The sequence below is a fragment of the Cnephaeus nilssonii genome (assembly GCF_951640355.1).
Source record: "Cnephaeus nilssonii genome assembly, chromosome: 7".
NCBI lineage: Eukaryota > Metazoa > Chordata > Mammalia > Chiroptera > Vespertilionidae > Cnephaeus > Cnephaeus nilssonii.
In genome coordinates, this window is record NC_137078.1 from 13536614 (window position 1) to 13561086 (window position 24473).

A 24473-nucleotide genomic window follows, 5' to 3' on the forward strand; every position below is an offset into this window, starting at 1 on the left:
GGGGGGATGAGGACAAATATGTGACACCTTAATCAATAAAGAAATTTAAAAAATAAATAAATAAATAAATAAATAAATAAATAAACTAAAAAAAAATAAAATAAAATAAAAAATAAAAATGACCCTGTATTCATAAGGCCAAGCCTTATTGCCTCTATTGTACAAAGTAGGGTAAGTCCAAGATGGTATGATGCAACATTATCCTATCCATTAGAAATATGTCAGCTTATAAGTCATATATATATATTGATTTCAGAGAGGAAGGGGAGAGATAGTAACATCCATGATGAGAGAGGATCATTGATAGGATGCCTCCTGCAAGCCCCCCACCAAGAACCGAGCCCACAAAGTGGGCATGTGCCTTGACCAGGAATCAAACTGTGACCTCCTGGTTCAAATGTCAGTGCTCAACTACCAGCCTGTCTAAAACTATGTCAACTTAAATAACTCACTGGGTATTTAAAATAAATTATAAAATAAAGAAAACCTTTTTTTGAAAGGGGGTAAATATCACAGATCAGAATAAAAACTAGAATTTTCATAGTTTATAATAAACTAGAGGCCCGATGCACAAATTCATGCATGGGTGGGGGGGGCGGCGATCGGGGGCAGTGCCGGCCAGGGCGAGGGGCCACGGGTGGTTGGCTGGCTGGCTTTGCCCCCTGGTCAAGCTCCCAGTTGAACTCCTGGTTGAACTCCCAGTCAAGGGGACAATTTGCATATTAGCCTTTTATTATATAGGACTAGAGGCCCGGTGCACAAAATTTGTTCACAGGGGGGCTGTCTTTCAGCCCGGCCTGCACCCTCTCCAATCTGGGACCCGTCAGGGGATGTCCGATTGCCAGTTTAGGCCCGATCCCTGTGTAATTCTACTCCTCGCAATCCGGAACTGCTGGCTCCTAACCACTCACCTGCCTGCCTGCCTGATCGCCCCTAACCACTCTGCCTGCCAGCTTTCTCGCCCCCAACTGCCCCCCACCAGCCTTCTCGCCCCAACTGACCCACCCTCCCCGCTGGCCTGATCGCCACCAACTGCCCCCTGCCAGCCTGATCGCCCCTAACTGCCCCCCCCTTGGCCTGCTAGCCCCCAACTGCCCCTCCTGCTGGCCTGCTTGCCCCCAATGCCCCCCCTGCTGGCCTGCTTGTCCCCAACTGCCCCCCCACCGGCCTGATCATCCCCAACTGCCCTCCCCTCCTGGCCTGATTGCCCCTAACCGCCTCTGCCTCAGCCCTGCCACCATGGCTTTGTCCGGAAGGATGTCCGGCAGGTCACAGGACATCCAGAAGGTCTCCTGGTCTAATTAGAATATTATCCTTTTATTAGTAGAAATAGAGACCTGGTGCCTGGGTGGGTGCCAGCTGGTCTGCACTGAAGGGGGTTCCAGATCATGGTGAGGGTCCCCTTGGGGGGCGGGGCTGGCCTGGGCAAGGGGCCTGGGGTGGTTTGCAGGCCAGCCACACCCCCATCAGGGTGGGGGGTCCCTGCTGGGGGGCGTGGCTGGCCTGGGCGAGGGGCTGAGGGCTGTTTGGAGGTGGTTTGCAGGCTGGCTAAGCCCCCGGCTTTGTCTGGAAGGATGTCCGGAAGGTCTCCAGAAGATCTTCCAGTCTAATTAGCATATTACTCTTTTATTAGTATAGATTATATGCCCTATTCTATTCTTATGTAATATCCCTCAGTTCCTCAATAAATACTTTTAATTTTCAGCTTAAAAATACCCACCTGTATAAAAATACACAAATTCAGAAAAATAGAATTATTGTTTTCAGTGTCTTCCAAGGAAAACCTTTCAAACAAAATGATTTGGGGCAGGGATGGTAGCAGATAGGAGCTATCATTGTGAAAGACAGAACTACTCTAGAACAATCCAGATTTTAATTAATAACAGGGGCTTAGTCAGATGAAGAGGAATACAGACATGAAAACCAAACTTCCATCATTATCACTGGAAGCATTTCTGAAAATTTCTATTTGGACACAAGTTTTTGTTTTCAGAAATACCAGACAAAAAACAAACCAATCAAAACACACAGCAATAGAGGAAGATGAATCCTGCTGGGGCAGACACTGAGAGGGGTTCAGTGCCATAATCATATCTCCAGGAGCCCCACTGGATGAGGGCTGTCACCAGGACCACCCTGGTCACACTCAGCAAGAAGAATCCTCGGTGACATTTAGCTTACTTCTCTCCTCCATCAAAACCAAAATGAAACTACTGAATAAGAATTCAGTAGAGCCTAAGTCCCTTATTTAAAGTATGCAGAGCATCTAGCTGCAAATTCAACAATGGAAAACAAATCAATTTGCCGCCTGGCAAAACCAGTACTATTTAATGCGAACATATTCTATGCTTCACAGTCTCATCACTAAGGAGATTATGTTTAACCAACTTTCCAATGCATAGACAAACATGCATTCGTTTTAATTTTTTTAATTTTTAAAATATATTTTTATTGATTTCAGAGAGGAAGGAAGAGGGAGAAAGAGATAGAAACATCAATGATGAGGGAGAATCATTGATTGGCTGCCTCCTGCACACCCCACACTGGGGATCAAGCTTGCAACCTGGGTATGTGTCCTAACCTGGAATTTGACTGTGACCTCCTGGTTCATAGTTTGATGCTCAACCACTGAGCCATAGATTATAATTTTATGGTCCCCTTTTAATACCCAGTGTTAGTACAATTATTTTACAACTCTTTGAAACAATTTCAATGACTATATTAAATCAAAAGAACACATATACTAGTATTTGCCCTGGCTGGTGTTGCTAAGTAGTTAGAGCATTGGCTTATGCACCAGAGGGTCTTGGGTTTAATTGACTGTCAAAGGCACATACCTGGGTTGCAGGTCCCATCTTGGGTCAGGGTGTGTGTAGAAGGCAACCAATCAATGTGTCTCTGTCACACCTCTCTCTCTCTCTCTCTCTCTCTCTCTCTCCCCCCTCCCTTCCACTCTCTCTAGAATCAATGGAAAAAATATCCTCACTCCTTGAGTGAGGATTTTAAAAAAAGAAAGAACACAATTATTTTACCATATCCCCATTGGACATTTAGGTCACTTTCCATGTAAATTTATACTTATTTACATAATTATTTGATGAATATCTGTCTGGCCCTTGTGTTTGCAAACCCTGTTTGGTTTTGGTCCCAGTCTCACTCTGTAACAATACCGAAACCATACCAGGTAGACTACAGCATCTGGTGAATGAATGAGGAACCCGTCCTTCAATTCTTGGCTCAAATCAGCCTCATCCACAGAATATTCCTGATTCATCTCAGCTCTTCTAAAATTTCCTCATAGTTCTATTTCTGTAACTCTCTTGCAGGGAAAAGAGAAAGAAAATGCTATTTGTTGAGCACTGTTATGTGCCAGGCAGTGTGCAGTTATATTTGAAAAGAAAGTCTATGCCCAAAAGGGTTGCACCTCAACCTAAAGTACATGCCAAAAACATCCACGATGAAATTTTCAATCAAGGGACCCCCCAGAATTCATCAGTGGCCTCCCCAAGAAGTCTGACGCTGGGAAAAGCTCAGGTTCCACTCCAAATGACATCTGTGTACCCTATGCCTGGGGACAGTCTGCAAGGACATAAGTCCACAGCAGCTTGGGGGATCTGCCTCTTCACTCTCTTAAGAATATCTTTTCATAAACCAAATTCTTAATTTGAATGCCATCCAGTTTATCAGTCTCTCCCAGTATCCATGCTGTTTTTGTGATCTGTATAAGAAATCTTGCCCTCCTCAAAATCTTACTCTAACTTTTGAAAGTTTATTTTTTAACAGTCATTTTTAAAGCTACATTCTTTCTGGGATTGATTTTTGTGGATGGTATAAGATAGGTTTCAAGATCTTCTTGTTTACACATGTCTATCTAAATGATCTAGCATCGGGAGAAACCAAGATGGTGGCATAAGGTAAACACCTAATTGTTGCCTACCACAACAATTTTAAAACTACAACTGGAAAACAGAGTGGACATTGTCCAGAACCACCGAAAAGCTGGCTGAGTGGAAGTTCTACAACTAGAAAAAAAGAGAAAAGGATGCTGAGCCTCAGGAGCTGTGGAAGTGCAGAGATCCATGAGTGCGGAAACGGCGGGCAGCTGAATACGTGGCTGGCTTACTCGCAGCGCGCGCGGAGAGGGCGGGCAGCAAATGCGAGGCTAGCTTTCTCATTCAGGGGGAAAACAAAACCTCCCGATTGCACTGAAATCCAGCTCTGGTCAGGGAGAAACTGGAATGTCTGGCAGTGGGCGAAACTCGAGAGCAGCCTTCTCTCAGAGGGGTGCGCAGCCATTGCCGTGGGACATGGAGAACAGGGCCCTCTTAGGGCGGGGCTGACGGGAAACCAAAGCTTATCTGCACCACCCTGAGACTCCGCCCCATCCAAGCTGAGCACAGAAGCCCTCCCAGCGGAGACATTGCTGATCCTCACAGCCAATTGGCTTGGAGATCAACTCCCCCCAGTGATACCAACAACAAGCACGGCTTAACTACAACAAGACTGCACATACAGCCCACAAAGGGGTGCACCAAGAGGGTCCACCTTAGGTAACTGGGGAGGCTGAGCTACTGGGCCCTGCTAGGACACCTAACACACAAAGCAACTCCATCAACTCAGGGAAGCAGCTGAAATGCGGAGACAAAGAGGCAGGCCACAATGGAAGGAAATGGAGGAAAGCAAAAGACTGGATATAGAGTTCAAAACCATGGTTATAAGGTTTTTTCAAGAATTTCCTAGAAAAGGCCGATAAATTAAACGAGACCCTCAAGGATATGAAAAGGGATCAACTAGAAATTAAGCATACACTTACTGAAATAAAAAATATTATACAGAGACCTAAAAGCAGACTAGAGGATCGCAAGAATCAAGTCAAAGATTTGGAATACCAAGAAGCAAAAAACACTCCTCCGGAAAAGCAAAAAGCAAAAAGAAACAAAAAGTTGAAGATAGTGTATGATTGTCAGCTGATTTCTCAACAGAAACTATGCAGGCCAGACGGGAATGGCAAGAAATAGTCAAAGTGATGAATAGCAAGAAACTACAACCAAGACTACTCTACCCAGCAAAGCTATCATTCAGAATTGAAGGCCAGATAAAGAGCTTCACAAATAAGAAAAAGCTAAAGGAGTTCATCACTGCCAAACCAGAATTATATGAAATGCTGAAACATATTCTTTAAGAAGAGGAAGAAGAAGATAAAGATAAAATTTATGAACAACAAATACGTAACTATCAACAAGTGAATCTAAAAACCAAGGGAATAAAAAATCTGATGAACAGTATTAACTGGTGAATATAATAGAATCAGGGGGGTAGAAAGGGAGTGGACTGACAATTCTTGGGGGAATAGGGGAGTCGGGGGTGCGGGAAGAGACTGAATAAAAAGTGTACACCTATGGAGGAGGACAGTGGGGGTGCGGGGTAAGGGCAGAGGGTGAGGTAGGAACCTGGTGGAGGGGAGCTATGGGGGGAAAAAGAGGAACAATTATAATAATCTGAACAATAAAGATTTATTAAATTAAAATTAAAAATAAAAATAAATAAATGATCTAGCATCATTCATTTGTTTTAATGTATGTTTTATCACTAATCTACAGTACTTCCTTTGTCATAGATAACATGTCCACATATGTGTTGGCCATTTGGGGGGCTCTGATCTTTTCCATTTGGCCTGTTTTTTATTATTATTTTTTAAATATATATTTTTTATTGATTTCAGAGAGAAGAAGGGAGAGGGGGAGGGAGAGAGAAACATCAATGATGAGAGAGAATCATGGATCGGCTGCCTCCTGCACGCCCCCTGCTGGGGACTTAGCCCACAACCTGGGCATGTGCCCTGACCAGTAATCAAACCATGACCTCCTGGTTCATAGGTTGATGCTCAGCCACTGAGCCACACCAGATGAGCTGTTTTTATTCTTGTTTTAATATTACCACCTTAATTTCCATAGCATCATATTAACCTTTTGCACTTGGATGTCGACACGGTTAGCATTAGAATAAAGGAATTGAGAAAAAAGCAAGCAAGTGCAAAGGGTTAATACTGTATCCATGGAGTAGTTTCTCTAATTTAGTTCTTCTTTAATAAGTTCTTCTTTAATGCCTTGGCTTTCCTTGGCCCTTTGCATCTCATATAAAATTTAGAATCAGATAATCAATTTCCATTTTTAAAACACTGCTAGGATTTTAATTAATTTAGTATTATTTTCAATTAAATTTTATTTATTTTCACACTGGTCCTTTTATCTGTTTCTGAGTTTTTCTATTATAATTACAATGTTTTTTAAGTGATGAGAGGAGGGTGTCTAACTATCAGAAAGCAGGAGCAGTGTTTTATATAATTGTAAAAGTGTTAAACATGTCCTGAAAGAAGAAAGCCCTTTAAACGAAAGTTTATAACTGGTCATTTGTTAGCATAACTATCCTATCAACATTGGCAGGTCAATCTAGCATTTTATGGGAATCTCCAAATCCTAGGAGGGACAAATGGAGCTCTTGATTGTCTCCACAGAAACAAACTATGGCAGGGTTCTCAAACTCCCAGGGGTCCATGGGTGTTCTCAATGAGTCCAGGTTAGTAAAAAATGTATTGGGGAGGTTTTCAAATGATCTTTAAATATTTTTCTCCCTGTCTAGGTGGCTCATTTGGTTGGAGCATCACCCCATACACCAAAAGATTGCGGGTTTGATTCCCGGTTAGGACACATACCTATGTGGCAGGTTTGCGCCCCAGTTGGGGTGCGCAAGGGAGACACTGGGAGGCACTAATCTATGTTTCTCTCATACATCAATGTGCTTCCCCCTCCCTTCTGCTCTCTTTTTAAAGTCAATAAAAACATAAACTTGGTCCTACAACTTTCCAGCTGTTTTTTCATTACTCAGCAATGTTTTTTCCCTCTTTCTCTCTCCCTTCTGCTATCTCTTTAAAATCAATCCTATAGCCGAAACCGGTTTGGCTCAGTGGATAGAGCGTCAGCCTGCAGACTGAAGGGTCCCGGGTTCGATTCCGGTCAAGGGCATGTACCTTGGTTGCGGGCACATCCCCAGTGGGGGGTGTGCAGGAGGCAGCTGATCGATGTTTCTCTCTCATCGATGTTTCTAGCTCTCTATCCCTCTCCCTTCCTCTCTGTAAAAAAATCAATAAAATATATTTTTTTAAAAATCGATCCTATATAATAAAGATGTAATATGCAAATTGACCATCACTCCAACACACAAGATGGCCACCCCCATGTGGTCAAAGATGGCCGCCCCCATGTGGACACAAGATGGCCAGCAGGGGAGGGCTGTTGTGGGCGATCAGGCCTGCAAGGGAGGGCAGTTAGAGGGGACCCAGGCCTGCAGGGGAGGGCAGTTGGGGGGGACCAGGCCTGCAGAGGAGGGCAGTTAGGGGTGACTAGGCCAGCAGAGGAGGGCACTTGGGGGCAACCAGGCCTGCAGGGAAGGACAGTTGGGGGGGACCCAGGCCTGCACGGGAAGGGCAGTTGGAGGGGACCAGATCTACAGGGGAGGGCAGTTGGGAGTTACCAAGCCTGCAGGGGAGGGCATTTGGAGGGGAGCAGGCCATCAGGGAAGGGAAGTAGGGAGTGACCAGGCCTGCAGAGGAGGGCAGTTGGGGGGAACCAGGCCTGCAGGGGAGGGCAGGTGGGGGAGACCAGGCCTGCAGGGGAGGGCAGTTAGGGGCAATCGGCTGGCAGGGGAGCAGTTAGGCATCGATCAGGGTGTCAGGGGAGTGGTTAGGAGGTGATCAGACTGGCAGGCAGAAGCAGTTGGGAGCCAGCAGTCCTGGATTGTGAGAGGGATGTCTGACTGCCCTTTTGATCACTAGCATGCTTGGGTAAGGGCATGGAGCAGTCGGACATCCCTTGAGGAGTCCCAGATTGGAGAGGGTGCAGGCTGGGCTGAGGGACACACACTCCACCCTCCTGCCCCATGCACAAATTTCGTGCACTGGGCCTCTAGTAAAAACAAAAACTTAGTCCTACAACTTTCCAGCTATTGTTTCGTATCTACTTAAATAGATAATATTGCTGAGTATTGAAACAATAGCCTTGTGTCAGGGAACCTGGGCCCAAACTGAGGTCCCAACCCTGTCTTACCTTCAGGAAATTGAATTTGTTTAGGTCATTCTCCCAGGAATCAATAAAAACAGGTCTCAGGCAAAAAACAAACAAACAAAAAATATATCCTTGGGTGAGGTTAAAAACAATAATAAAAGAAATATTTTTTGTTGTAGTTCTTAACTAGCCGGGCATTCCATGGCACCACTGTTGATGTCATCTATGATGTCATGAGAGTGATGGCATCAACATTGCAGCCCACAGATTGGGCAGTCCCAGCACCTCTTTCATAGTTCCAGAGAGTTCTCTAGCTAAAGATCGGTGCCATATCTGTTGAGCAATGTTGACAATCTCATAAAAATGATATTTCCACTGTGCTAAATGTGTTTCTGCTTCTTTCTGTCTTTTGGTAGTTCTTTGAGGGCTTTGATGATCAGGGCGGAGTTAGAGGCCTGTCTGTTCTGAATGGTCAGTTCCACTGTAATCCTCAGACCCTTCCAATCACCGGTTGCTTTGGTAATGTCACCACCAGCTGTTGTTTGGAGACAGACCCAGTTGGCCAATCTTGGGCGCCAGAGCAGATGTGGTACCAACTTCCCCACCAGTGCACCTCAGGTGTACGATTTTGATCTCTCTGGAATCCAACTTCCGCAGCCTAGTGGAGGCAGCAGGTAGAGGTGGCTGGTGTTGGATGAACCCAGATTCTGGACAACCAAAGAAAGTTGCACTTTGGCCTCCTCTAAGCCAAAAGCCAAAAAAGTTCTCAAAAATATTTTAAATGTCTTATTCTAGATGATAAGCTATAAAAAATGAAGATAAGTGTATTCTGCATCTTCTAGATTACCTTCATTTTTATGACCAAGTTGTGGAATTTCTGTGCCCAAAATTGCAATAAGGAAAGCCAGAGAACATGTTTCCTTACCAAGAGTCACAGATTCTTGTAAGAACCTGTAAGCCTTACTTCACCTGTGTTAATGAACAAAAATTTAACCAAGTAAATCTCAAGATTTCATTGGCTTTATTGAACAGTTCATGAATTAGGCAGCCTCCCATCTAGTGAACAGTGAGGTGCTCTGAGAAGGTGTACAGAGTGGAAGGTTTTTATGGGCAGAAACTGGGTGGGATAGGAAAGTTACTACCAAAAGAAAAGAAAGGATTATTTCAGCCTTTGGTCAGCCAGTGACTCTCTCCAATGGAGTGAGTTTATGTTTCCCAAAGGAGATGCTGCAAACAGCTGGCAAGACCAAAGGCAACGCCTTGGGCCAGGGAGCCCAGTGGTTTCAGCAAGTTTAGAAATTTTAAGATTGAGGATCATATTCCTTCAGTCGATCTTGCCTGATGGTTGAGGGTGATAGGGACAGTGATAATTCTAAGAAGTTTGCAAGGTTTTTATTAAGCATAATTTGCCCGGTGAAGTGGGTGCCTCGATCACTGGAGATTGTGGAAGGATGCCCCAAGTGGGAAGCATGCTTTCTAACAGTTACTTTGTCATTGTGAGGGCATTAGCCTGTGGCAGGGGAAGGCTTCAACCCGTTCAGAAAACATATATACAACTACAAGAACTTATTGATAACCCATGCTAAGTCGCAGTTGAATGAAGTCCAACTGCAGGTGTTAAAAGGGCCCAGAGAGAGGAAGTCTGAGGCCCCTGGGGACAAAAATAGTTTTTCCAGGATCTGGAGCTGGCAGGTCAGATGTTGCTGGTAGACTGTGTTATAAATTTTATGTCTATTTATAATTTTAATCATCTTGAGTGCACTATGGTGGGTGAAGGAATAAAAAATCAGAAATGAGGGATTTTTCAGGGAGCCTAGAAGAACCAAGTTACAGCATTGGGTTTTCCATAGCTCCAGCTATTTATTTAACTTGCAGCTCATCTTAATTTTTCTGATTCAGAGGCAGACTGTTGTCATGTTGCAAGGACATCAGGAAGGCAAAGACTGGCACTGAGGGGCTATTTTCTGCCGAAGCAGATGGGCTTCATCCACATGCGCCACCATCTTTACAGATCCTGATGCTGCTGCGTTTGTGTGACAGTCAGCTCGGGCGTTTTCCTGATACTCACGTTTAGGCCTTTCAGCGAGAGCCTCAGCTTTGATGAAAGATATTTCAGAGGGTAAGAGCAGTAAGAAGACTATTTAGTTATTGCCCATTTTGGTTGGGGTCCCAGAGGATGTAAGAAAACCCCTTTGTTTTCATAGTACCCCCAAATCGTGGACAGCCCCCCAAAGGTATACCAACCATTAGTATAAATATTAACAGTTCGCCCTTTTGATCACTAGCACGCTTGGGTAATGGCATGGAGCAAGTAGATATTGGCTGTTTGGGGTCTGTAAGGATGCTGAAAAGGGCTGACCAAGTTTATAACAGTGAGCCATTTTGAATCTGGTGGAACTTGTGACAAAGAGTGTTTGGGTTTGAAACAACCATTTTATTAAGAGCTCTCAAATCCTGGACATATTACCATCCTCATCCACTAGATTTCCAAATTGGCAACATCTGCGTGTTGCAGGTACTAATACAGGGGATTGGCACTGGGCGAATAGGTCTTCTACTATGGGTATGAGGCCTCACATGGCCTCAGGCGTGGATGGATATTGAGGTAATTTAGGGAGAGGTTTAGTTATATCGGAATCTTTATAGGTTCTGTACTTTTTATTCTTCCAGTGTCAGTATTAAAAGTAGCCTACAGCTTTTCAGGCACCTGGATTAAAATAGGGGACTTTTGTTGGAATTCTTCCTCTTCTATGTAAAGGATATACAGTAAGGAATATAAAAGATCAAGTTCAGGGTGGTCAGGAAATACTAAGGTGAGATCTCCATTAGAGGCAAAAGCAGTTTAGCCCTTTAATTGAGAAAGGAGATCTCTGTCTAATAGATTGACTGGAGCTATATCATGTAGCAATTCATGATGTTTTTCAGTAAAAGGTCCCAGAGCCATTTGTAGTGGTTGAGATAAAATTCTCTCTGAACTTTATTAGATACTCCCACGACAGAAACCTTTTCTTTACTCCAAGGTATCTATCCTGTGAGGATGGGGCTTAAAGTAGACAGTATAACTCCAATATCAACTCGAATTTGGCATTAACATTAATTGTTATCATTAACATATTTGGTGTCAGTGGTGGGATCAAAGAAGACTTCTGAAATCTTGTTGGGGATGAAAAACACAGATGTGGTACCCATGAACCCTGTGGGTTCTCTGTCTTTCTTCCTGTTTCTGAGGGCCCATTCATATTAATTATGGTTTTCCCATACCTGTTTAAGGGATTACTGTGGAAGGGGCCCATTTGGAGGCAGATATGAAGGCATGCAAAAAGAATTTGCATAGGACCTTTGAGGACAGTCTCTTTTCTAGTGTCACAGTCTTTGGACCAGTGACCATCATTCTGAGGAGGGCCCCAGTGGGAGTGCAGTGTGGAATCATTTTCATCTTATCATCTTTAGGTACTTTTTGTGCCTCCTACTTTTCATTAGCTTTTTGTAATGAGTCTTTTAATGATGCTATTCTGGAATTTTGAGACTTTTGGAAGATTCTGCATATCAATTAAAATCCCATTCTGTTTGTCCCACTTAAAAGCCCATGCTTTTAGTGTACTTCTTAAATGATCTTATTTATTTAGAACATTCCCCATAATGGCCATTGTAATTCTAGGTTAATTTTAGTAAAATTTAGCCATCTTTGTAGATATCTGCAGCTTCTGATACTAGATTGTTCTTAAACATAAAATAAGCAGGTGTGTGGAAGGTGGCTTGCTTAACTCTAGATATAAAGGGTCCCATTTATTTTTGCTAGGCCTTTGGGTTTCTCAAATGCCTATACTTTTTTTTTTTACCTCCAAGATCCCATTAACAATTAACCTTTATTAATACAAAATGTATTCACCTGAGGCCTCCCACCTGACCCTGGCCAGCTCAGATTTGAACCACCCAGTTTTAACTCAGATCTGGTCCAGTGTTTAAGGTGGACTCACTCCAGCTCTGACCAGTAACCACCAATGATGCCCTACATGGAATCTGGTGAGTCGGTAAAGAATGAAACCAGCAGACCCCAAAGAATGGGCACTGTGTACTGACTCCAAACACATGGTGAACTACAGCTATTACCAGAATTCCCAATGGGAAATCTGGGCAGAATTCCAAGCCAATAGAAACTGCAGACTGAACCAAGGGCTTCAGAGTTGTGTTCCAGATGGAACCACCTGCCTGCTAAGCCCTGGACTGAACTGCCAGTTAGATTGGGAGCTCAATGCACAGTGGAGTTCAGAACTAAGGGCACCTTACTGTGACCTCAGAAACAGAAAGAAAGATGGAGAACTCAAAGGGTTCTTGGGCACCACGCCTGTGTTTTTCATCCCCAAAGCTGTCAGAAGTCTCCTTTGGTTCCACCACTGACACCAAATCTGTTAATGACAAAAATTCAACCAAATAAATGTCAAGACCTAATTGGCTTTTTGAACAGTTCATTGCTGGAGGCAAAGACCAACAGTAGTTAATAAATAAATGCAAGAAGTCCGTTAGAAGGCTAATGAACTTTGATATTCAGCAGGGCTGAAAATCAGCATTGTATTACCCTGCTGCTGGCCAAATGGCTGAAGGCAGTCCCCTAAACCTGATAATCCTTTTGTTGGTTACCAAACTTTACCATTGATATGCCTGTTTGCTTTGCTAAAGGGAAAATGTGTATTCTAGTAAATAAAAGCTAATGGGTCCTGGGTTTCAGAGAGCCTCTCTGATAGAGAGTAAGGTCTCCGCCTGGCTCCCCCATGCCTTCTAAATTCATATTTTTTGTCTAGTGTATTAATTTGTGCACAGCCCTTTCTCCAGACCTTGAACCCTAGCCGCAAATGGATGTGGCGTTCACAGTTCATGAATTTGGCAGCATCTCATCTAGTAAACAGAGAGGTGCTCCAAGAAATTGTACAAAGTGGAAGGTTTTTATGGGCAGAAACTGGGTGGGACAAGAAACTCATTAGAAAAAAAGGGGGAGGTGGTATTTTAGGCCAGGGCACATTTCTTGAAGGAAAAAATTACCTCACTAGTGTTCATCAGGAATTTTCAGATTGATTGATATGAGGTCACACTCCTGGGAGGGGCTCAAACTGCAATTAAGTTTTGGTTTGTTGTCCTTGGGGCAAGTGACTGCACTTTAAGACTGTTGTTGTTTTTTTTTTCAACATCTGGTTTACTTAAAAGAGCTACTGAATGAGGGCTTTAACTTGTCCAATGATTTTTCTTTCATGTATCAGCAAGCTGTAGAATTACTTACCAAACTTTAATAATAATTGACATTGTTTTTATTGAGGTATAATTGATACATAACATTATATTAGTATCAGGTGTGCAGCATAATGATTCAATATTTGGATATATTGCAAAGTAATCACACTGTAAGTCTAGTTAATATTGTCTCCATACATGGTTACAATTCTTTTTTTCTTTTTTTTTTTTTAAATATATTTTATTGATTTTTTACAGAGAGGAAGGGAACGGGATAAAGAGTTAGAAACATCCATGAGAGAGAAACATCGATCAGCTGCCTCCTGCACACCCCCTACTGGGGATGTGCCCGCAACCCAGGTACATGCCCCTGACCGGAATCGAACCCGGGACCCCTGAGTCCGCAGGCCGACGCTCTATCCACTGAGCCAAACCGGTTTCGGCTCTTCTTTTCTTTTAATGAAAACTTTTAAGACTTACTCTCTTAGTCACCGTGCTACATATTACTTCCCATGACACTATTTTTTTAAAATATGAGGATTACCCTAACCAGTTTGGCTCAGTGGATAGAGTGTCGGCCTGCGGACTGAAGGGTCCCAGGTTTGATTCTGGTCCAAGGGCATGTACCTTGGTTGCGGGCACATCCCCAATTGGGGGTGTGTAGGAGTCAGCTGATTGATGTTTCTCTCTCATCGATGTTTCTAACTCTCTATCCCTCACCCTTCCTCTTTGTAAAAAAATTAATAAAATACATCAAAAAATATGAGGATCAAGAACCACAATAAAAGTAAAATATATGTTTAGGGCAATCTATTTGAGTCTTACAAAATGTACTAGTATGACAAACATTTTAATTTCTTTTATAATAAACTAGAGGCCTGATGTATGAAATTCATGCACTGGGCGGGGGGGGGGGTCCCTCAGCCCAGCCTGCACCCTCTCCAATCTGGGACCCCTTGGGGGATGTCCGACTGCCAGTTTAGGCTCGGGGCCTAAACCGGCAGTCGGACATCCCCCTCACAATCCGGGACTGCTGGCTCCCAACCACTTGCCTGCCTGCCAGCCTGATCACCCCCTAACCGCTCCCCTGCCAGCCTGATCAATGCCTAACTGCTCCCCTGCCAGTTCGATTGCCCCCAACTACCCTCCCATGCTGGTGTGGTTGCCCCCAACTGCCTCTCCTGCAGGCCTGGTCCCCCCCAACTGCCCTCCCCTGCAGGCCTGGTCTCCCCTAACTGCCCTCCCCTGCAGGACTGGTTGCCCCTAATTTCCCTCCCCTGCTTGCCTGGTCGCCTCTAACTGCCCTCCCCTGCTGGCCTGGTCACCCCTAACTGCCCTCCCCTGCAGGCCTGGTTTCCCCTAACTGCCCTCCCCTGCAGGCCTGGTTGCCCCTAACTGCCCTCCCCTGATGGCCTGGTCTCCTCTAACTGCCCTCCCCTGTAGGCCTGGTTGCCCCTAATTGCCCTCCCCTGCTGGCCTGGTTGCCTCTAACTGCCCTCCCCTGCTGGCCTGGTCACTCCTAACTGCCCTCCCCTGCAGGCCTGGTCTCCCCTAACTGCTCTCCCCTGCAGGCCTGGTTGCCCCTAATTTCCCTCCCCTGCTGGCCTGGTCTCCTCTAACTGCTCTCCCCTATAGGCCTGGTTGCCCCTAACTGCCCTCCCCTGCTGGCCTGATTGCCCTTAACTGCCCACCTCTGCTGGCTCTGTCACCCCTAATTGCCCTCCCTTGAAGGCCTGGTCCCTCCCAACTGCCCTTCCCTGCCAGTCATCTTGTGGTGGCCATCTTGTGTCCGCATGGGGGCGGCCATCTTTGACCACATGGGTGTGGCCATCTTGTGTGTTGGAGTGATGGTCAATTTGCATATTACCTCTTCATTATATAGGATATGTTATCCTGAGACTGACTCCAACAACCCTTCTGCCCGAGTAGGCCTGAAGCTGCCCAGACATGACACTACCTACGAATCAGTCAGTATCCAACATAAGAGTGGCTTCCAGGTGAATCTGACTGTTGGCCCATTGTCCAGGGGGTCCAAGTGTCAGACATCTGTGTCTCTCTCCCTGTGAAACTGCTCTGTGGTTAACTTCCCGGGATGTTTATCATCACTATTGTGGATTGCAGTACCGTCTACATTGGGAGCAGTTAGGATGGGAGTAAGAGAGGGCATATCTACTAATTATATAGAGAAATGGTCAGGGGGTCAAGAATAGGGAGACACTTTGGTTGCAGAAGCAGAGTACACAAACTGTCAAATATAGAAACAGAGTTAGTCAATAGCTCAAAGGGGTAAATTCACCTCCTGTTTTAGATAGTTTTAAATAAATTGTTTAGGCACATGCCAAGGTTCCACTTTTGCACTCAGTGTCCTTTGGCTTGGGAAATGATGAGGCTGTCCTCTGTTGGCCCTGATCTAGGGTGTGATGCTCTGGGTAGCAGGGTTCCCCCACCCTAGGAATCTAGACCATTGCCAGCTCCAGGGATGAATAATAGATGTCAAGTTATATTAGACGTGATTTCTAGAAATCTACTACTAAGACCCCTGCCAGCAAACTGCCCTCCCCAGTGCTGAGAAGAACAATAGGAAAGAGCACCCCATTCATGGGCTTTGGGGGTTTTAATGGAATTCTTAAAGGAATAGCTTTGTGAGCAGTGATGAATTCTTAAAGGAATAGCTTTGTGAGCAGAAAAAGTTAATTAGAGCTGGGAGTAGACCAGGCATTTTCACAATGGCCGAGGGCTGAGGAACTCAGGTGAAGTTGGCTGAGGCAATAATGAGTCTTTGGTGATGAAAACTAGTAATACTCAGGGCTGTAGGGCCTGGAGTCTCATCATATGTCACTAGTTTTATGAAAGTCTAATATCAATGTAATAATTAAGATATCTACCGCTAATTATTTGTTGAGGGTTTTTCCCTTTTAGTCGGGATATAAGAATGGAGGAGAAGGAAAAGAAGAAAACTTAATGGACAACAAGACTATTAATTATTAAAAATATCATCATGGCATTATTCTCACATGTTGCTTAAAGTTCGAATTTAATGCCTCTTTCAATGTTCAAAGTGCTAATGTGGTTGCTTAGTCTCTCATTCATACCTGAATTAGAAAATTTGGGTACAGGACTCTAGGAATTACTTTTGACCCTCACTCCATCCTTTCCCTACTCTTCATTGTTCTAAAAAAATGAAAAAACAGATTGACTGAATACATACTTTTTAATTTATTTAGTGATTTTAGAGAGAGAGGGAGAGAGAGAGACATTTTTTGTTTGACTTATTTATGCATTCATTGGTTGATTCTTGTATGTGCCCTGACCAGGATCGAATTCTTAACCTTGGCATATCCAGAGGACACTCTAACCAGCTGAGCTACCTGGCCAGGGCCTGAATACATACTATTTAAGTTCCGTGAGAGCAGGGAACATGTCTGTGGTGTTCACTGCTCTATTTCCAGGGCTTAGTACAATGTCTGGGTTCTCAATAAGCACCAATTGAATAAACACTAATTTTCCTATTGCCTTGCTTCAAACTTCTAAAAAAAATACAATATTAATAGCTTTGAAATGACAGCAACTTCTGGTGAGCTTCATTCCAGTTTCCCTTGCAGTATTACATAATTATTTTTAAAGTGGCATCTCATTTTCTTAGATTAAGGAAAATAAACAATGTTGTAGGTCCACTTATTCAGTGTTCCAGGGATATCAGACATCCTGAATTTTCAACCATAAGTAATTGTGATAAAAGACACAATGGCAATATGTGTAGACATTTCATAAATTAAATGATTCTGTTAATCTTTGCAGGCTTAACTCAAACCTTTAGAGCAGGTCAAAAGAAACAAGCCAAATAGGCAAATCTCAAAAGGAGGGAGAAGATGTGCTTCAGAGACCCTCCTCGGGATGATCCACCCCTTTCCAGGCTTTGGCATCTGCCTCTGTTAACTCTGAGAGAAGCTCGCAGTGGTGTGTGGTGAGTGTATCCCACACACACAGGTCCTTCTGAGAAGCGGCTGTACTTTCTCACATTCCCAGCCCAAGAAGGAGGTGCTGGCTCCAAGGGCAGCTAATTTATAAGGTGACCTCTGTCTTAGGAGGTGGACTGATGTGAGACCTCTGCCCAGCAGGAAGGGGAGTCACTTTTGGAAGGATCTTTGCTTTGTGGGGACTTGAATTTGAGACCCGAAGAGACTGTCAGCACTTGCCAGTCTAGACAGAAGCATGAGGTGGACAGAGAGAAGAGTGATAGGAGAACGAAGTTTCCTTAGCAGCAGTCCCAGGTGCAGGAGTGACAAAGACCCGATTGAGGAGACAGCTGGTTGTTGAGTCACAGAGCTGCTATCAGAAGGCTGGACCCAGAGCTGTCTATAAATGAATGGCCTTCCTTTTAGGCCCCACACAGCTCAGGGAGGGCTGATTCTGTTTTTTCCCTTTCTATCTTCTTAGATAACCTGAAAGAGCCTAATTAACATATATGTAAATTAAGATATCTTTGGCTCTAAAATTCTATAATTATACTTGAGGCCCAGTGCATGAATTTGTGCATGGGTGGGGTCCGGCCGGCCCACTCCGATCGGGGCCAAATGGACCCGGCTGACCAGGAGGAGGGGCCAAGGGCAATTGGCCAGCCAGCCCCGCCCCCTGGTCAAACTCCCCTTTGAACCTCCAGTCAAACTCCTAGTCAAGGGGATAATTTGTATATTAGCCTTTTATTATATAGGATTGAGCACAGCAAAAATTCCTAATACCACTTGTTCCAAGTTTCTAATTACTCCATTTTGCTCATAAAAATTTTATTATATACAGGCAGTCTTCAGGTTACGTCAAACTTGATGTATGTCATTTCATGGTTATGTCTCCATCTCCCATTTATTTATAAAAAAAATAAGTTCCGTTCATTTTGACATATGTACATATGTGCTTTATGCTTTTTATTATTTACTAGAGGCCCGGTGCACAAAATTCATGCATGGGGGGGTGGTGTCCCTCAGCCCAGCCTGCATCCTCTCCAATCTGGGACATCCCTCTCACAAATCAGGACTGCTGGCTCCCAACCGATTGCCTGCCTGCCTGCCTGATTGCCCCTAACCGCTTCTGCCTGCCAGCCTGATCACCCCCTAACCACTCCCCTGCCAGCCTGATTGACGCCTAACTGCTCCCCTGCTGGCCCGATTGTCCCTAACTGCCCTCCCCTATCGGCCTGGTCACCCCTAACTGTCCTCTCCGTTGGCCTGGTCGCCCCCAACTGCCCTCCCCTGCAGGCTTGATCACCCCCAACTGCCCTCCCATAAAGGCTTGGGTCCCGCCCCAACTGTCCTCCCCTGCCAGCCTGGTCGCCCCCAACTGCCCTCCCCTGCAGGCCTGGTCCCCCCCAACTGCCCTCCCCTGCAGGCCTTGACCCTCCCTACTGCCCTCTCCTGATGGCCTGATCGCCCACAACTGCTCTCCCCTGCTGGCCATCTTGTGTCCACATGGGAGCGGCCATCTTTGACCACATGGGGGTGGCCATCTTGTGTGTTGGAGTAATGGTCAACTTGCATATTACCTCTTTATTATATAGGATTTACCACAAGGAAAGGTCAGGAATTGTTATCTTTTTTTTAAATAAATGTATTTTATTGATTTTTTACAGAGAGAAAGGGAGAGGGACAGAGAGTCAGAAACATCGATGAGAGAGAAACATCAATCAGCCGCCTCCTGCACACCTCCTATTGGGGATGTGCCCGCAGCCACGATACATGCCCTTGACTGGAATCAAACCTGGGACCTTTCAGTCCGCAGGCCGATGCTCTATCCACTGAGCTAAACCAGTTAGAGCAGGAATTGTTATCTTTCTTTTAATTTTTTTTTACTGTTTCACTTCATTACTGCTGTGTATGTGCTCCATGTGAGTGATGTAGGTGCTGATGTAGGTAGGTGGGTTCTGACTTACGGTGAAAATCACATTACGTCACACTGTAGGAACGGATCTCCAAAGTAACCCGAAGACCTACTGTATAGCTCAAATTAAAAAGAAAAAGGACCCGCCCAGCTGGTGTGGCTCAGTGGTTGAGTTTATACCTATTCAATCCCCAGTAGAGGGTGTATAGGAGGCAGCTGATCAATAATTCTCTCTCATCATTGATGTTTCTAGCTCTCTCTGTGAAATCAATAAAAATATATTTTAAAATAAGAGAGAGATAAGGGGCCCTGGCCAGTGGTTGGAACATTAGCCCACACACTGAAGGGTCTTGGGTTATTTATACTATGTTTTTCCTATCAAAGGCAACTACCTGGGTTGCAGGTTCCATCCCTGGCCCCATCTCACATCGATGTTTCTTTCTCTATTCCTCTCTCCCTCTCTTTCACTTTTTAAACCAGTGTCCTCTTGTGAAAGCAATGGACAAAATATCCTGGGGTGAGGATTATCAAATGAGAAAGAGAGAATGGCAGAAGAATTATTTAAAATATTTCAGAGAACAATCTATTAATTTAATATGTTAATTTTAAAATATTGTATCATTTATTTAAAATTTATGACATAGGGTATTTCAGTTATGTAGAATGAATAGATATCATTACCCTTTATGCTTTTTATTTTTATTTATTTTATTTTATTATTTATTTATTTTACCCTTTATGCTTTTATAAAAGGTTTTTTATTGGTTTGAGAGAGAGAATAAGGGAGAGAGAGAAACATCCATATGTTGTTTGACTTATTTATGCATTTATTGGTTGATTCTTGAATGTGCCCTGACCAGGGATCAAACCTGCAACCTTGGCGTATCGGGATGATGCTCTAAACTGAGCTACTGGACAGGTCCTATGTGCTTTTTTTTTTTTTCTGTACATGTTTATTGTTCCTATCTATGAGCCAGACTCTGTGCTAAGTACCAGAACATAGAAACACAGAATCAACTATGGCATAGTACTGTATGCTAATTTAAAAACTAAAATAAAAGTGCAATGTGAGAAATATCTTGAAGTGTTGTCTTTTACTGCCCCATACATAGATGAATGTGGAGCCAAAACCCCATTTTATCATATAGATTCACTTGCCAACCACCATGTAAAAGAAGCCAATCTCAACAGCATTGCACACCTGCACTTACACATAACCCTTTTCCTGTACAACACTTACCAGGTATTTTACAAGTTCTTCCATAGGCTCCTGGTCTGCAGAGCCTGCCTCACCTGCAATTTTAATGCTTTCCACGCAATATCACCTTTTGAAATGTGTGAGTCGGTCAGCACTGGCTGAGAAGAGTTTAACATTTTCCTGGCCATAAGTTTCTTTGGCTCTCCTCAAAACACTGCTCATTATGCTTTACTAAATTAGTTGTCATCTCATGAATCCACAAATTTAGCTGCTTTTCTATCTTTTCCATAGCTTCATCATGCATTATGAACATTGTTCCAAGATACTCAATGGATGTCTGGAACAGCAGATTGTACCAAACCCTATTTTTACTATGTTTTCCCTATACATACATAGCTATAACGTTTAATTCATAAATTGAGCACAGTTAGAGATTGAGACCAATAGTTAATAATAAAAGAACAATTATAATAATATAATGCATTGGAAGTTGTGTGAACAATAGGGGCCCAGTGCACAAAATTCATGCACAGGTGAGGGATGGGGGGGGGGTCCCTCAACCTGAACTGCACCCTCTCCAATCTGGGAGCTCCAGGGGATGTCCTACTGACGACTTAGGCCTGCTCCCCGTGGTTCTCTGCTCTCTGCGGACCTGCCTGCTTGATGCCACCACAGGCCCTGGTGTCTGCTCTCTGTGGGGGCCTGCTTGCCCTTAGCCACCGGGGCCAGGGGCAAGCAGGGCCCTGCTGTCTGCTGTCTGGCTCACCACCGGAGGGGCAAGCAGGGCCCTGGTGTCTGCTCTCTGTGGGGGCCCTGTGGGGGACTGCTTGCCCCTCGCTGCCACGGCCAGGGGCAAGCAGGTCCCTGCTGTCTGCTCGCTCGCTGCGGGGGATGTTTCCGCCCCGGCCCCGGCTGCTTGTGCATGCTGGCTCAGAATGCCTGGGTCCCAGGGCTGTTCTCTCCTTGTACCCGGCTGAATCACACCTGCATGCGTAGGCCCAGAGTGGCCAGGGGGTCATTCCAGGATCCCAGCCACTCTGGGCCTACTTGCAGGCCTACAGGCTCAGAGCAGCCTGGCTCCCGAGGATGCCTGTCCCCGGGATGCAGGCCGCTTGGCGCAGGCATGCGTGCAAGCGGCCTCCCTGCCCCCAGTCGTTCCGCGCCTGTGTATGCAAATTAACCCACAATCTTTGTTGGGTTAATTTGCATACTCATTGCTGATTGGCTGGTGGGTGTCACAGAGGTATGATCGATTTGCATATTTCTCTCTTATTAGTTCAGATTAGAGGCCCGGTGCATGAAATTCATGAACGAGGGTGTGTGTCCCTCAGCCCAGCCTGTGCCCTCTCCAATATGGGACACCTCGAGGGATGTCCGACTGTCCGTTTAGGCCAGATCCCACACAATCCAGGACTGCTGGCTCCCAACTGCTTGCCTGCCTGATTCCTGATTGCCCCTAACCACTTCTGCCTGCCAGCCTGATCACCCCCTAACCACTCTCCTGACAGCCTGATTGATGCCTAACTGCTCCCTGCCAGCCTGATTGCCCCTAACTTCCCTCCCCTGCAGGCCTGGTCCCCCCCCCAACTGTTCTCCCCTGTAGGCCTGGGTCCCCCCCAAGTTCCCTCCTCTGCAGGCCTGGTCCCTCCCAACTGCCCTCCCCTGTTGGCCATCTTGTGGTGACCATCTTGTGTTCACATGGGGGCAGGATCTTTGACCACATAGGGGCAGCCATCTTGTGTGTTGGAGTGATGGTCAATTTGCATGTTACTCTTTTATTAGATAGGATAGAGGCCTGGTGCACAGGTGGGGGCCGGCTGGTTTGCCCTGAAGGGTGTCCCGGCTCAGGGTGGGGGTTCCCTTGGGGCGTGGGGTGGCCTGGGCAAGGGGCCTGGGTGGTTTGCAGGCCAACCATGCCCCCTGGCAACCCAAGCGGAGGCCCTGGGATCTGGGATTTATTTATCTTCTATAATTAAAACTTTGTAGCCTTAAGCAGAGGCCAAGGCAGGCCAGGGCTGCGGAAAGCTTGGCTTCCTCCATCGCTGGGGGCAACTCAAGCCTCCTGCTCTCTCCAGCTCCATGGCTGCTGCCATTTTTGTTGGGATTTATTTATCTTCTATAATTGAAACTTTGTAGCCTTGAGTGGAGGGAGGCCTGGGCCCACCAGGGTATGCTGAAAGCTTGGCTTCCTCCATTGCCGGGGAAACCCAAGCCTCCTGCTCTCTTCGTGGCTGCAGCCATCTTGGTTGGGTTAATTTGCATACTCTCTCCTGATTGGCTGGTGGGCATGGCTTGTGGGTGTAGCAGAGTGATGGTTAATTTGCATATTACTCTTTTATTAGATAGGATGGTCTCTCATTTCAGGGGATCCCTTGCTAAAGCCTTCATTATAGGCTCAATGCTTTCTGGGGCAACTTCTTGTTGTCAATCAGAACACATTTTCTGTTCAAGGCTCCCACCTGCAAATTTAATGCCTTCTTCATGTTAACTAAGCACTTATCACACAATGTGGCCATAGCTTTTGCAGTTTGAGGTGCAACAGAAAAACTAGTGTGAGTTTTTTCTTCTTTACAATTTCACAGGTAGAATATTAGTTCTTAATGCAGATCTTAGCAACCTCCGCATATGACTTTTTTCTTTCCTCCTTACATTGAGAACTTTCACCTTTTCACCTAAAGGAAGCACTTTATAGCTTCTCTCTGGCATATCCTAATTGGCAACATCGTGTCTCTTGCACTTTGGGGCCATTATTAAGTAAAATAAGGGCCACTTGAACACAAACACTGTGATAATGGGACAGTCACTCTGACAGCCAAGACGGCTGCTAAGTGACTAACAGGCAGGGAGTGTGTACAGCATGGATGAGCTGGACAGAGAGATGATTCACATCTTAGGAGGGATAGATAAGACGCCATGTGATTTCATCACACTTCTCAGAACAGCATGTGGTTTTTTTGTTTTTTAGAGAGAGACATGAAGGGAGAGGGAGAGAGAGAGAGAGAGAAACATTGAAGAGAGAAACATTGAAGGGTTGCCTCCGGGACACCCCCTACTGGGGATCAAGCCTGCAACCCGGGCATGCGCCCTGACCGGGAATTGAATCGGCCTCCTCTCAGTGCATTGGACAATGCCCAAACTGAGCCACACTGGCCAGGGCCAGAACAGCACGTGTTTTAAAACATATGAACTGTTTATTTAATGATTTATTTCTCCAAGTTTTCATTTAACATTTTCAGAATTGGCAGAACAGCAGGAAGTGAAACCTTGGATGAGGAGGACTACTGCAGATGTTACTCTAGCACTTTCTGGAGTCACTTCATCTACAGATTTGTGGATTTCCTCTTCCTTTTTCCAGATGTGCTGTATTGTGGATTCATCAACATTGAACTCACAGCTGACAGCACTGTAGCTCATGTCTGAATGAAGCCCATCTAACGGGTGTTTTCTCCACAAATCACATCACAGCCTTCTTGCACTTAGGAACACCAGACAGCACTTCAGCGCTATGTTTCAAGGCCATTTTAAACAGCGAAATCACCAACAAAAAGCACAAAAGTGTGGGAAATGTGGTGCTAAGTAGGCCATGAGGAGGACACTTGTTTAGAGAAGGAGCTGAAATGAAAAGCAAGCATCACCTTGTTCAGCCTCAGCAGGGAAGGTGTGCATTGGGTGCGTCACAGTTCCCGCCTCTCTGCACATGTCTGCAATGACTGCAGAAGCACCAAGAATATTGATTTGGGGTTATAGACACATTTTAGAGAGTACACACGCTGGCCGATACAGAACCTGCAAATAATGAAGATGGACTGTAATGCTAGAGAAGCAGATAGAGGGCTGTTGCTATGTGGAAAAGCTGGCTCTTGGCTCGGTAGCCGTGCATTGCCACTGAAGGGTTTTTAACAGGAGAGTGACAGGATGACAGGATCTGTGTTGTAGAAAAAGCACTTTTACTAAATGTGAAGCATGGTTTGAAGAGAAGAAGACCAGAGCCTCGCAGGAGAGGGTGAGGGTGAAAGAAGTAAGCCAGGGCCTGTATTTGAGGAGCTCATCTGGGCACCTTTGGAGTCAGGTCCCGGTGCTGGGTGGGGCATGAGTGGTGAGGGAGGAATTGATTCAACGCC

General features: G+C 45.2%; 1 pseudogene across 1 annotated transcript; it reads right to left on the minus strand.

Annotated features, from left to right (window-relative positions):
- Positions 1 to 8242: 8242 nt before the first annotated feature.
- On the minus strand, positions 8243 to 23766 carry LOC307102743 (large ribosomal subunit protein uL11-like; annotated as a pseudogene). The gene is made up of 4 exons: positions 23616 to 23766; positions 12348 to 12466; positions 10070 to 10155; positions 8243 to 8802 (listed from the first exon to the last, which is right to left on the minus strand). The product of its transcript is annotated as a large ribosomal subunit protein uL11-like (transcript).
- Between the last annotated feature and the right edge of the window lie 707 nt (positions 23767 to 24473).